Source organism: Prionailurus viverrinus, chromosome D1 (genome assembly GCF_022837055.1).
Source record: "Prionailurus viverrinus isolate Anna chromosome D1, UM_Priviv_1.0, whole genome shotgun sequence".
Lineage (NCBI taxonomy): Eukaryota > Metazoa > Chordata > Mammalia > Carnivora > Felidae > Prionailurus > Prionailurus viverrinus.
The window spans coordinates 10,581,278-10,594,437 of NC_062570.1; the positions used below are offsets into that span (position 1 = coordinate 10,581,278).

At 46.6% G+C, this 13,160-nt stretch overlaps 1 long non-coding RNA gene across 1 annotated transcript in view; it reads left to right on the forward strand.

Annotated features, from left to right (window-relative positions):
* Nucleotides 1-6,568: 6,568 nt before the first annotated feature.
* LOC125176297 (uncharacterized) overlaps nt 6,569-13,160 on the forward strand; it is a 509,320-nt gene continuing 502,728 nt past the window's right edge. Inside the window, exon 1 of the long non-coding RNA XR_007156211.1 lies at nt 6,569-6,658. This is a non-coding gene — a long non-coding RNA (uncharacterized LOC125176297). The remainder of the gene's footprint in view (nt 6,659-13,160) is intronic.

Below are 13,160 nucleotides of genomic sequence, written 5' to 3' on the forward strand. Positions count from 1 at the left end.
TCTCTATTATCATTTGGATTCATCCCTGGCTGGCTCCTAGAAGCAACTTGAGGTCAGGCTGGTGAGTCTTGTGGTCTCTACTTTCTTTGTACCCGATACCATGCTCCCCACAATAGTAAGTATTGAGCCAATCTGGGGAAAACCACAGACGGAAAGGCACAGGTGTTTTGGACAGTTATCCTATATTGTAAAAAGGAGAGTGGCTATTCCTTATATCACTGTGTTTTGCTGATCTGTGTACATGCTGGGTTCCTTGATCAGGCGTGCTTGGGAGGGCAGGGTAAAATTCAGTCAGACACTTTGTGAAATTTGCTAATTTCCTGCACACGGGGGCCTTGGGGCTTTGCCTTTGAAGTGCCTGAGAAGGTCACCAGCCGTTTCATGAGAGCTGGCAAGCCTGGTGTCAGGATGTGGTCTGACTCAGGAAATGGCAGGAGGTCCAGGTCTCTCACGTTTGGCTGCCTAGGCAGGAAGGGAAGTGAGACAGTGATGTGAAAAGCTACCCAAGGTGAGTGGGAGGCATGGATCTGGGTGCTCCCCTCGGAACTCCGTGGGCTCAAGGAATAGGTACCACAGAGGTTCTGAGGGGGAAAAGCAGGAGAATTTTACAGATAAGCAGAGTTACATGAGGAGACAAGGGTGAAACGTGTTTTGCAATATTTCAGCACGTGGATCCCAGTAGACATGTACCCAGTCCCTTCTCTCAGCCTGAGGCCATGCACTGATTCCAGAAGGACAGCCTCGCTGCGAATGGTACTGAGAGCTTCTCCATGGGAACAGCCTTGAGGCCTGGCTGGTTCATGAACTGTGGAAGCATGGGTGTCACACCTCATATAACATCTCCATGCCTGGCAGCATACAGGTCATCAGCCACCCTCCACCCCTCCGGAAACCCTCCACTTGCCCACCCACATTTGGCCTGAATGTAACACACGCCGCCTGACCTCCCCCCAGCCTTTCCTCTGCTGTGGCTTGGAGTGAAGAATTCTTTCGGTTCTTAGCAACAAGGTAGAATTTGGCAGCAATTTTCTCAACTAGTGTCACCGGGACACGTGTGCACTTGGATTTGTGGCTTGAGGTGGCTTCTGCCCCTGGAGGGCTTGTTATTCTTTGCTCTTCTGCATGGGGTGTCCCATTTCCTGGCACAGATAGGCTAGCCTGCCTTTTAGGCTTGACCTTGGGGGAAACAAACCGGCAGAAGTTTTGGGTGCTAACATCTGCTATCTAGCTTTCAGTTCTGTGACCACCCTGACCTGGCCAGCAAATCCATCTTTCTTGTCAACCGCCTGTCAATTGAATATCAGTTCAATTTCCTTAAGGGAACAGCTGACCAGTGCCTCCCCGGCATCACCCGAAACTTCCTACAGGATTAGTGGCCTGTGGAGCTGCCAGTCCTGGAACCTGGGCATCTGGGTGGGCAGTTGAGGTGGTCGGCCTCAGCAGCTTTGCCTGGAAAGTATGGGAGATCTCACCACCTAAGTAGATGTCTGCACGAGGCAGAGGTGTGGTGCAGACTTCAGGAGTTCTGTCATCTGTCAACCCCCCTTTCAAATATCTGCTCTGCCCAACACCATTGGGGCAATTCCCTGACCAGCCAGTTGTGCCCAGATGTTGCTCCTGGAGCTGTTTAGGTCATCTGTTCACCCTTAGGGGCCTTTGCACAGTGTTCTTTCCAGAGGGTAGCAGAAGGGAGGGTTTCTGGAAGATCCCCTCTGAGGCTATGCTAAAGAGAGAAGGGGATTGTCTCGTCAGTGTTTTTGCTCTTCCTGGCTCTATAAGTGCTGCAAGAGAGAGAAAATTCTGCTCCCACTAGGCTGTGTCCTTTCAGCACAAATACAACCAAGCACACATGCACATGAGCACACACACAAGTTCAATGCTTCAGCATCCGGGACTAGGCACCCATCCCCCCTAGGATGATTTTTGAGCTGCTTAAGCTGCCAGTAGGTGATGGACCTATGGCCTCTGGTCTCTCTACTCCCATGAGGATCTAAACCTCTTTTGGCCCAGGGTGATCAGGGAAGAGCTGCTGCCCCAAGCCTTGAATACAGAGCATGGAGCAAGATATGGATAAGCTTGGGATGGGAAGGGGCTTGATTTGGGTCCCCTCTACCCCCCTTGTCTGCCACTGCCGACTCCCCTTTCAGAACCTTCCTCCCCACAAAAGTCTGTTTTGTGCTGGTCACAGGGGGTGGGTGTGGAGGGTGTCACCAAGGGGAATGTTCATAATAGAAACTGATGCCTTAGTCGTTTTGTCAAACCAGATTTCAAATGAAAATACCCTTTAAAATCCCCAACAAATATGTATCACCTCTGTGTGACCCTCATGCCTTCCTTAGCCTGGACTTCATCCAGATGTCCCCTCCATCCTGACCCCTTGCCTTTGGGGTGAGGCTTAGGGCATGGGGAGGCTGGAAGAGAGAGTCATGGGTGGGTTGAAAGCTCAAGAGTGGGATGCAAGGGTCTAAGACTAAGACTAGTCACAGTTTACTCATGTTGTCTAAGCTTGTTTTTTTTATTGAGGTATAATTGACATATAACATTGTATTAATTTCAGGTGTACAACATAATGATCTGACATTTGTATATATTGTTGGCTTAATGATTTATAGCACTCTTGCTCTCAAAAGTATCCTAATTTGGATGAGTTACATGATCACACACTTTACTTGCCATTGATTTGCATAACTTGTTTTCATAGTATCTCAAGAGGTCTCTATTTAAATTTTTTTTTCAACGTTTTTTATTTATTTTTGGGACAGAGAGAAACAGAGCATGAACGGGGGAGGGGCAGAGAGAGAGGGAGACACAGCATCGGAAACAGGCTCCAGGCTCCGAGCCATCAGCCCAGAGCCCGACGTGGGGCTCGAACTCATGGACCGCGAGATCGTGACCTGGCTGAAGTCGGACGCTTAACCGACTGCGCCACCCAGGCGCCCCTCAAGAGGTGTCTATTTAAAAGGTTGCTTCGGAATACCTCACAGAGCCCAGCTCAGGTAGGGAGGATGGAAGCTGGAGTACAAATGACCTCAAGACAGCCCTGGAGACCACACCTGGCTTTCTAGGAGCTTTCTGTCCATTTTCACAGGAAAGTACTAAAGAACCCTCTCCAACTGTCAAGCCTGCTGGTTACTCAGCCGGTGCCAGAGAATGTAGGTTGGCAGTGGGCTATTTGGGGGAGTCTCCTAAAGCCCTGAGGTTCCCCAGGCAGCCAGAAGCTATCTGAGGGCTCTTGGGCCTGTCCTGGCAGCAGACTGCATGTGAGTGCAGGCAGCTGGGGCTCTTGGGAGCTGGGGTTGTGACCTCCGTGGGACACCGGCCCAGCTGGGGCCACCCAGGAGTGCAGCTCTGGGTTTGCTCAGAGAAGACGGTTTCTCTTCAGTAACTCACAGCTTTGTTGCAGCAGGACTGACAGCTCTACCATATTAATAGGAAACAAACACATTGTTTTGTTGTCTTTGATTTCCGTGTTAGGCTAGTGTCTTTGAGGGCTGTTTAAAATTTAATAAGTGAGAATAAAATAAGAAAAAAATTCCTTTGGGGCATCTGGCTGCATCAGACTTGTTAATTCTGGCTCTGCATTTCCAGCAACATATATTTGACCCAGCAGGTATGGAGTGTGCCTGCCCTTGTTCCTCCAGGGCTCAGGGCTAGCTTGACCCTCTATGCCGGGAACAGACCCACCCTTGGGAATAACCACAGTTGTGGCTCAGGAGACAATACCTGCTTTTGCCACCCCTCAACCCCTGGCAGTGAGCAGAAGCCCAGATGGGGAATGACTTCACTGATATCCAACTGATATCAGAGCCTCCCACAGAATGGATTCAGGACTGGGGCACCCCTTACATGTGGAAGTGGTGGGATGTCCCCAGAGAGGAGGGATGCTGGATAGTGAGGGCTTCCAGAAGAGAGGGCTGGGGGAGTGAGGGTACAGTTAAGGAAACCTCTTCCAGGTTTGTATCTTACACCCCCCTTATCCCAGATGATCTAAGGGGCAAATTAGCCAGACAGTCCCCTCCCCTTATCCTCTGATGCTACCAGGAAACTTTCTGGAGGCCTTCATTAAAGGAGAGCTTGATTCTGTTGGAACAGAGGCTATGCTTTGGTTCTATGAAGATGGCCATAGGGGTCCTCCAGGTGAGAGGCAACACTTCTCTGTATCGGGTGACCAGACAGCACCCTTCCTGTGTGGATGAAGAGGAAGGGTGTGTTCAAGGCCAACTCCTTGGATACCCTCCCCACAGGGATGTCTTCAGAGGATGCAAACACACCCAAGAAGCAAAGAAAAGAACCTTCTCCATGTCGCTGAAAGGACACTTAGAGAAGTCTCAGTTTCTTTGAGGAGGATGTCTCTAGCAACTTGTGCATGTGTCAGAATAAGGCCATGTTAGACATCTGCAGGTGTCAACCTAAAAAACAAAACAGTCCGTTATTTTATTGGCAAAATAAGCTTATTCAGGAACAGCCATGAAATGGCAATTCAGGACAAGCGAACTATGGAAAAACCATTGACAAGTCTGAGGAGACAAAGGGAAGGCCAGCTTTTATTAGGTTTGAGGAGGGTTATTTTGCACAAAAATTTATTGGAGAAAAACAAAAGTTTGAGGGCATTTTTTTAAAAAAAGTTTATTTATTTATTTTGAGAGAGACAGTGCAAGTCGGAGAGGGACAGAAAGAGAGAATCCCAAGCAGGCTCCATGCTGTCAGTGCAGAGGCGGTCGCAGGGCTGGAACCCACACACCATGAGGTCATGACCTGAGCTGAAATCAAGAGTTAGATCTTAACCAACGGAATGCCCTGGGGCACCCCTGAGGAGGGTTATTTTGAGCAAAAGTTCATTGGAGAACAAGAGTTTGCGGGTGTAGCAGTTTGTGTTTTGCTGCAAGTGGTGGTTTGTGAGTTGTCACTAGAGCAGGGAGTGATCATCCTTCTTCCATGTTGGTTTTGGAGGCTGTATGTAACCAGTGGTGTGTGAGTGCTCCCCCTTCAGGGCTTGCTGACTCCATTTTAAATGAGATTTCTTTTCCTCATTTTCACCGGACCCAGTGCTATTGGAGTGAGAGAGGCCAGATCAGAGCTTGGCCCAGCCCAGTGTCTCCACGTGGGCTGCACACACAGGTGCATAAATCCTCTGTGTCTGGACAGATTGGTGGTCTCACCACATTGCATAGCAGCTGCCCCAGAGCCCCGCACAGCATATTTCCGGCAAGGAGTCAAGTCTTCCCGGCAGCCTTATAATTTAAAAACAAATTGATAGGCTATAATTGCAAATGTCTGGATTGTTTGGCCCTGACAGGAATCATCTGAAAGGCAAACAGTCTGGTCCAGCTGGAGGAGGTTGTTTCCTGACAAATGCACTCTGCTAATATGAGGATACCTTTGCATCCTCAGTCCTTGCCCATTTTATGGCAGGATGTAAATTCTGCACAGGGGATTTTTTTTTTTTTTTTTTTATGATTCTTTTTCTTGATGCTTGAATTCTGAATTTCATTTCTCCCTAGAGAGGCACTGGAATCATCTAGCCATCCTCCTCGTCAAAGTTATGGGCAATTTGACCTGCCATTTAGCCATTTCCTGGAGCCGGTTGAGTAGTTCTTTGGGCCATTTCTGCCTTGAAGACAACACAGGGCGTGTTATTGCCCATGCATATGAGGACCCCAGACCGCTGGCTGGCTAAGACTAGTTGCCCTTGCAAATGTTAATTCCCCTCCACCGACTGCTGAAGGTTTTACCAAGTTCATGGACCCTGAGCAGGGGCAGGGGATCTCTTCCCCTAAGTGACCGATTTAGTTGCAAACAGCAAGGGGTTGAATAGGCAAACAAGGGAGAGAACCAACCACAAAGGATATCATGTGACAGAAATTTCCAGAAGTCCGAGTAGGTTCCTCGGATCTCTCCTGAGTCTATATTGATAGGAGAAATGTGAGCCGACCCATACTACCCGTGTAGTATCCTTCTATAATATTGTGATTTATAAGAAATACCTATTTGGTCTTCGCTCTGTTTCTGGCCCAGAGCTCCTGAAACCCTTGGAATTTCCTAAGTGGTAAGAGAAATGGAGGCAAAAGGAGTCTTGTTATTCCTAACAAGCCCCTTTCAACCACACCTGAGTTTACGTTAAGGAGGTGATTTTTGCAAAGCCTCTAGATAACCCAAAGTGGAAACTAGTTATAAGGGGAACCAGCTAGGCGATTAGCAGGTTGGAACTTTCAGCTTCCCCCTCCCGGGAGAAGTGGGAGGGGCTAGAGGTAGGCTCCATTGCTATTGGTCAATGATGAAATCAATCTTCCCCAGATACTGAGGGCTTTATAAGAGCCTAGGAGAGCTTCCGGGTGGCGAATGTGGAGGTCCCGGTGGAGGGTGAGGAAGCTGCTCTTCCCACGTGGGGTACCCAAGGTCGCTTCCATCTGGCTGTTCCCGTTTTAGTAGTTGCCCCCTGCCACCGTTACTGGCAGTTTGGCTTTCCACAGCTTCAGTTACTTGGGGTTTACCCAGGAGGTCCCGAAGCCGGACTTCCTCCTCCGACCAGTCATCAGCAGGTCCCTGGTGGCCTAACCCCGCCTCACAGTGTCCACGCCATTCACCTCGCGTCATCATGCCCGTAGGCGGTCTACGTGCGGTTACCTCACGGGAAGAATGGGGAGTTCTTCACCGCAAGGTATTCTGGGAGAGAAGCACCACGTACTTAACTTTTATTACAGCGTGTTGTTTAATTGTATTTTATTACTTGTCATTGCTGTTAATCTGCTCTGCCTAATTTACATGAAACTTTATCATAAGTGAGTACATATGGAAGAAACCATGTATATCGGGTTCAGTTCTCTCCTCAGGCATTCTTTGCGGGTTCTGGAACGTATCCCCCGTGATTGGCGGGGGGAGGGGGGGGGAGCAATGCATAGCCTCTCATAGTGATAATAAACTGGGAATACCCTGGTGGCCTGGTCCGCAACTTGCTCGCCTGAGTTCTGCGAGCCACTTCAGATGAGGCGAATGGAGGCCGAGGGGGGAGCCTCTGATGTCGAGCTCTCTGGTCGGAAGTACAGGTGACAGCTGGGTGCCTGGGTGGCTCGGTCGAGAGTCGCACTTTGGCTCAGGTCATGATCTCAGGGTTGGTGAGTTCCAGCCTCGCCGTCAGGCTCTGTGTTGACAGTGCGGAGCCTGGAGCCTGCATCTCCTTCTCTGCGCCACGCCCGCTTGCACTCTCTCTTAAAAATAAACGTTAAAAACCACACGTGGCAAGAGTTGGCATCTTAAAGGTGGGGGGGAGAGAGATGAGGGCTGTCTCGTGGGACTGAGCCCTTAATCTGCCGAGTCTGCCACGCTCTCCAGGTGGATAGCCTTAGAACTGGGTTAAATTATAGGACACCTAGCTGGTGGTGGAGAATTGCTGGGGGAACCCCACACTTCCGGTGGCCGGAAATCCTGAGAGTGTGAAAGTCCAGGAGAGAAACCGGTTTTCCATGCTAGCTTCTAACTGTGTTCGTTTGCCAAGCATTCCTGCAGTGCCCGTAGTGTGATCGGCGCTGGAGATGGAGAGGAGGCTTTCCCCCCACCCCCCCTTGGTTAGTGGTGAAACAGACCTGTTGTTGGATCATTTCAGTGCTTGTGGTTATGCGCTCCGATGTAGGCCTAGCTCAGCATTTTGTGTGTGTGTGTGTGGCGGGTGGGGGGGGGGGGTGGTTAGTCTTATCAGGGGATGTTTACCGAATTTCTACCATGCAACAGGTATTCTGCTCACTGCATTCCTCCAAGAGTCACGTGTGATACAACCACCTTATATGGCAGATTTTATTCTGCCCATTTTTCAGAAAACAGAGCCGGAAATTAGGCTAAATAACTGGCTTAGCCACAGAGGTAGTAAAAGGCAGAGCTGGGATTCAAAGCCAGCCCTGTGTTCTCTCCTTTTTCGAGCTAATAATTTTTAATTTTTTTTAAACAAAGGCACCAAGGAATCATGCAGTGCTGGCAGCATTGGATGCAGTCCTGCAGTCCTGGGCCACAATCTGCAAACTCCTTCGCAACTGGTCCTGTGATAGGAGAACCTTTTTTTTTTTTTTTTTTTTTTTTTCTTCCCTGCCGGTATTGTTTACTATGAGCCCCATCACCTTCAAAATAGAGAAACATGCCATCTTTTTCCAGTATGACTTTCGTTGTCGAATTACCACTGCTGGATGGGTACAGCTCTTTCTGAGCTCTGGTTTGCCTTTCTTCACCGTGGCCATCACCGTGTCACCCACATCAGCAGTAGGAAGTCTGTTCAGTGGTCCCTTCGTCCCCTTCACAGAGATGATAGACAGATTTTCGACTCCTGTGTTGTCAGCACACTTGATCATGGCTGCTATGAGAAGACCCAGGGAAATCTTGAAGGTCAAACCTGAGCACCCACCGCATCCTTGCTTCAACATCTTGAAAGCCAGAAAGGCATGGAAAGCCAGCCCTGTGCACTTAACTACCATGCTGCCTTTCCCACCTCCTTGGCCTGCGAGGGTTTAGAGAAGGCTTTAGGATCCCCCAAGGAGAGCCTTGAAGGCAGGGTAGGACACCCCAGTATTGGTCAGCATAAGTTTGTCTGAGGGATATCTGCTTTGGAGGGGTGGGTTTGAACCAGACTTGTGCCCCCGCAGCTGCTGTCCACGTCTTCCATGCCAGTCTTCCTGGCTCTTGCATTTAGACAGGCCAGAGGCCCCAATGGGAAGCTGCAAATCGGTGGCAATTGAATTGCGGAGTTGTGCTGAGATTGGAAGCAGCTGGAGACAAGGAGAAAACCAAGAGGGTCTTTGAGCTTGATCTAAATATAGCTTTGCCGATGTGCTTAATTTTTTTCCCCCTCAACGTTTCATTGTTGATTTTGAAGGAACTCAGCTCCCCGGAGGAAATGTTTAAGGCTGGAGAAATAGAGTTTTTCTTCAGTTTGGCTTTTGCGTAAATAAGAGGAACACGAAGCACAAATGTTAAACTGGTTCTTATTGATTTAAGTCCTAACAAGTTAAACAGTTTTACAGTTGGCCAGCTTAGTGCCTTCGCATGGCAGCTCTGAAGCTAATTGTGGGGAAGGCCATGTGGGAGGTGACGAGACTTAATGCCTTGGATCCTGGTTCCCCGTGACTCTCCTGTGTCTTTGTCTCTCTGTGTCCTCTTACCTTTTTCTGATTCTTTGTAATACTGTCTCTTTGTCTTCATCGATGTCTGTTCTTTCATTCTCTTTTAAATCTCCACAAGTTTTTGCCTCTTGTTCTGTTTTCACTTGGGATGCTACAATAAATAGAGCAGACACAGACCCAGACCTCAAGAAATTTACAATATGCTCTTTCCATATTGTTCAGTATCTGTCAGTGGCTGGGTGCAGCTGGTGGCTGTCATAGCTGCTTTTGTCGCTGTCACCCTGAGGATTTGAGAAGGAAAGAGAAACTGCTTTTTGTGACCTATGTCCTCAAGAACACATAGCTCACATAGCTGTCTGTGAATCTTCATAGATACTTCATGCTAGGCCAGGGCTTCTCAGTTGGAAGTCTGTGCATGAGCTCAGGGGGATCAGGGAACCTCTGAAATAGTAAGCAGGTTTCTAAATATGTGTCCATGTGCATCTTTGGGGTGGGGAGAGTTTCACAACTTTAATTGTATTCTCAAGATCATGAGCCAGATAATGTCAAGAACAACCACCCTACCAGTGAGGCCCCTGGGTGGGGAGCCCCATCACTTAGTCAGAATTTTTTCAGCTCTTAACAAGGGTTCTTAGTAGTTCTCTCAATCGGGAGCCTTATTTACCTTCTCAGGTTATCATTGAAGAAATAAACCAATAGGCAAATTTGACCTTTCTATCTTAAAACAATCATGTCCTTTGTATTTAGTCTTATTTGTGAGTTGATTTGCAACTGAAATACTAAATTATTGAACTTTGTTATGTGCTTGAAAGAGCAGAATACTTTGATTCTATGAGAAGGATGGAGTTGCTATTGCTTTATTTTTTGCTGTATTCTGAAAATGAATGTATATATACGAATGCTCTGTTCAGTCAACTGTGTCTTTCCATATACCACATACCTGCTACACTCTGGAGATTTGATGATAAAGACAAACAACACCCTTGTCCTCAAGGAACTTACTATTGGCAATCTGGAAAGACAAACCTGGAAAAAATACAAAGAGTGTAAGAGCAGGGACAGCTCTGAGGCTAATGAAGACCACATGGTTTGTGGGTGGCAGTGGTCCTAGAAGGGTTGCTGGAGCAAGTAGCCTCCAAGCTGAGCTGAAAGAGTGGGAGCCAGCAAGATGAAGGAAGATGTGGTAGAGGGAGTGTCCTAGGTAAAGGGAATGGCATACTTAAGGATCTGAGAATGAAAGAGGAGCAAAGCTTACCATGGAAAGTGAGAGATTAATATGTCTGAAACGCAGAAAGAGAATGAATTGAAGAATGGTTTCTATGGCAACGCACTTCAGTTTTTGACAGCACTGAACCATAAAGTCCTTCCTGACCATTAACCTTTTCACATAAAGACTTTGGATGCTCCCTGGTAGACAAAAATCTTCATGAGATTAAGACAGCCAAGAATTTCCTCTTTCCATTTATTTAATCTGAACAGAACTTTTAAACAAATTTTTGCCCTGCTGTACCCTTGCCATGCCCACCACCTGGCGTGTTGTCCTTAACCCCATCCACTCAATTGTAAGGTTACATATATGTTTACCTCCCCCATGAGACTGTGTGCTGTCAAGGGCAGGGATGTGACTAATTCTCTAGAGTGTTTGGTGCAGAGCCTAGCACACAGCAGGTGCTCAATTAGTGTTTTGTGGCTGACCAATGAATGGATGAATGGCTTAGATACTAGTCAGTGATAAGTCTTAGGAATAAAAATCAGGATGGAATAGAGACCAGCAGGAAAGCTGGACAAGTCACAGTAGGAGGTGTCCGTGTCACCCTAGGAAATGGAAGTTCTTTCTATCTATCCATGGATTTCATGGATGTTCTTCTTATATTTCTCAGCATATATTTTTCTCCTCCAGGAACTACTGTTCCCTCAGTTATACAATACGCTAATTTAACATCCTGAAAATGGCTTCCCAATGACCATAATTAGATTTTAGAGGTCTTGGAAAATTTGCATTACCAACTAACAAAACAGTCCAGTGTGTCAGAATACAAAGCCAAAATGTGAAACTGGAAAACTGCCTTGAAGAGCAGGCCTTTACCTCTGTTCTGTGTTTCTGTTATTCTGTGACTTCTTGCTGTTTTGGCTCAAGTTGTCTTTTATTTGTGATGATTCTACTGTGGTAGATAGCCTCTAAGATGAATCCCAGTGATTCCTGTATTTTGGTCTTCATGTTCTTGTGTAATCTTACCCCCCTTGAGTGTAGACCAAACTTAGGGTCTCACAACCAATAGAACATGGGAAAATTGATGGCATTAGATTAGGTTATTAAAAAGACTGATTCTACCCTGGGCTTCCCTCTCTCACTGTTACTCATTTCTTCTGGGGAAAGCCAAGTGCTGTGTTGTGAGCTGCTCTATGGAGAGGCAGAGAACCAAGGAAAGCCCCTAAGCAACAGCAAGCAAAGAACTACAGTTCATGAGGAGCTGAATCCTGCCAACAGCATGTGTGAGGGCTTGGAGGTGGGTCCTCCCCCAGTTATATTTTCAGTTAAGACTGTAGTCGCACCTGGCTCCTTGATTGCAGCCTGTGACAGACCTTGATACAGAGGCACCCAGCTGAGCCACATCTGGATTCTAGACCCATAGGGAAGGTGAGATAAAAGTTTCAAGCTTATAAGTTTGGGATAATGTATTAGTGAGCAATAGATACCCCATGTAGGTTTTGGTACCATTAGTGGGGTGATACTGTAATAAGTACCTAAAAATAAGGAATGGCTACCAACCTGGCCAGTGGGTGAAGCCTGGGAAGATTTTTGGTGTGCTTACTAGAGAAAACCTAAGTTAAGTTGATCAGATAATAGAAAACTGAACTTTGATGCTGCTAGTGAGGTCTCAAAGGGAAGTAAGAAACCTATCGTGGGAACTAGAGAGAGAGAGAGAGAGAGAGAGAGAGAGAGAGAGAGAGATTGATTGATTGATTGATCTTTGATGTCATGGCAGAAACTTAACCTTCTTGCCTGATCTGATACAGAAGTGGAAGATGAATCTAATGAACTGGATGATTAAGCTAAGGAGGTTTCCAAGCAAAATGTTGAAGGTGCTACTGCCTGGTTTCTTCTTGTTGCTTATAATAAAATGCAGGAGGAATGCATATTATTTTAGACTCTTCAGTAGAGTCTAAAAGTCAGTAAAGTAGCATTCCAAGCATGTTATTTAGGGACATAACTTGTAGCGATAGGTAACTAATGCTATTATTATCTGCAGCTGGAAGAATGTCCATCTCCAACCATATTAAGGTCAGACAGAATCTCTATAACCAACAACATAGGAAGTTGGTAGGGAGATTAGGTAAAAGTTAATATACTGAATGTTGTCATCCTAAGATATTTCTGGGAAATCTGACTAGTCCAGAAAGAAAGACCTAAAGAGGCTGACATCAGGAGTTCTGCTAGGAGAGTATAGACCTATCCTTTCTTTACCAGCTGTGTAACCAAGGTTGACAGGCCCAAGACATACACAAAGAGCTTTTAATCTGTTAGCATGCCATTCTGAAATGTGAACAGACACACAGATATTTGAGGAAAGCATCTAATATGAAAGACCTAAACTAAAACCATCAAAGGCAAATTTAAGGAAATGGACACCGTGGAGGAAGGAAAAAACGTAAAGTCTGTCAAATGCCCAGAGATAAGATAGGATGCCACAAAGAAGGAAAAGATCACAATCAGCTCTTGTAAATTTAAAATTAGGTAGCAGAAACAAAAAAAATCATTAGTAGTGTATAAGAACTGTATGATTGATGATGACAGGGATTTTTTTTCCACAGCAGTATTTCCAGTGACTTGAACATTGCTTTGTACATAGACACTTAGCAAAAATTTGAGAGAATTAATGAGGGTTGAGGAAGTTGGATAAATCTCTGTGTAGTGGAGCAGGAAGCTAGGAAAGCAAAGTAAAGCAGAAGACTTCTGGGAGTCTAACGCCTGAATAATGGATACTCTAGAAGGAATGAATCAGATGGGAAAAAATAATCACCTCCAAAAAACTCAATAAAAATTCCTCAGAATGAATG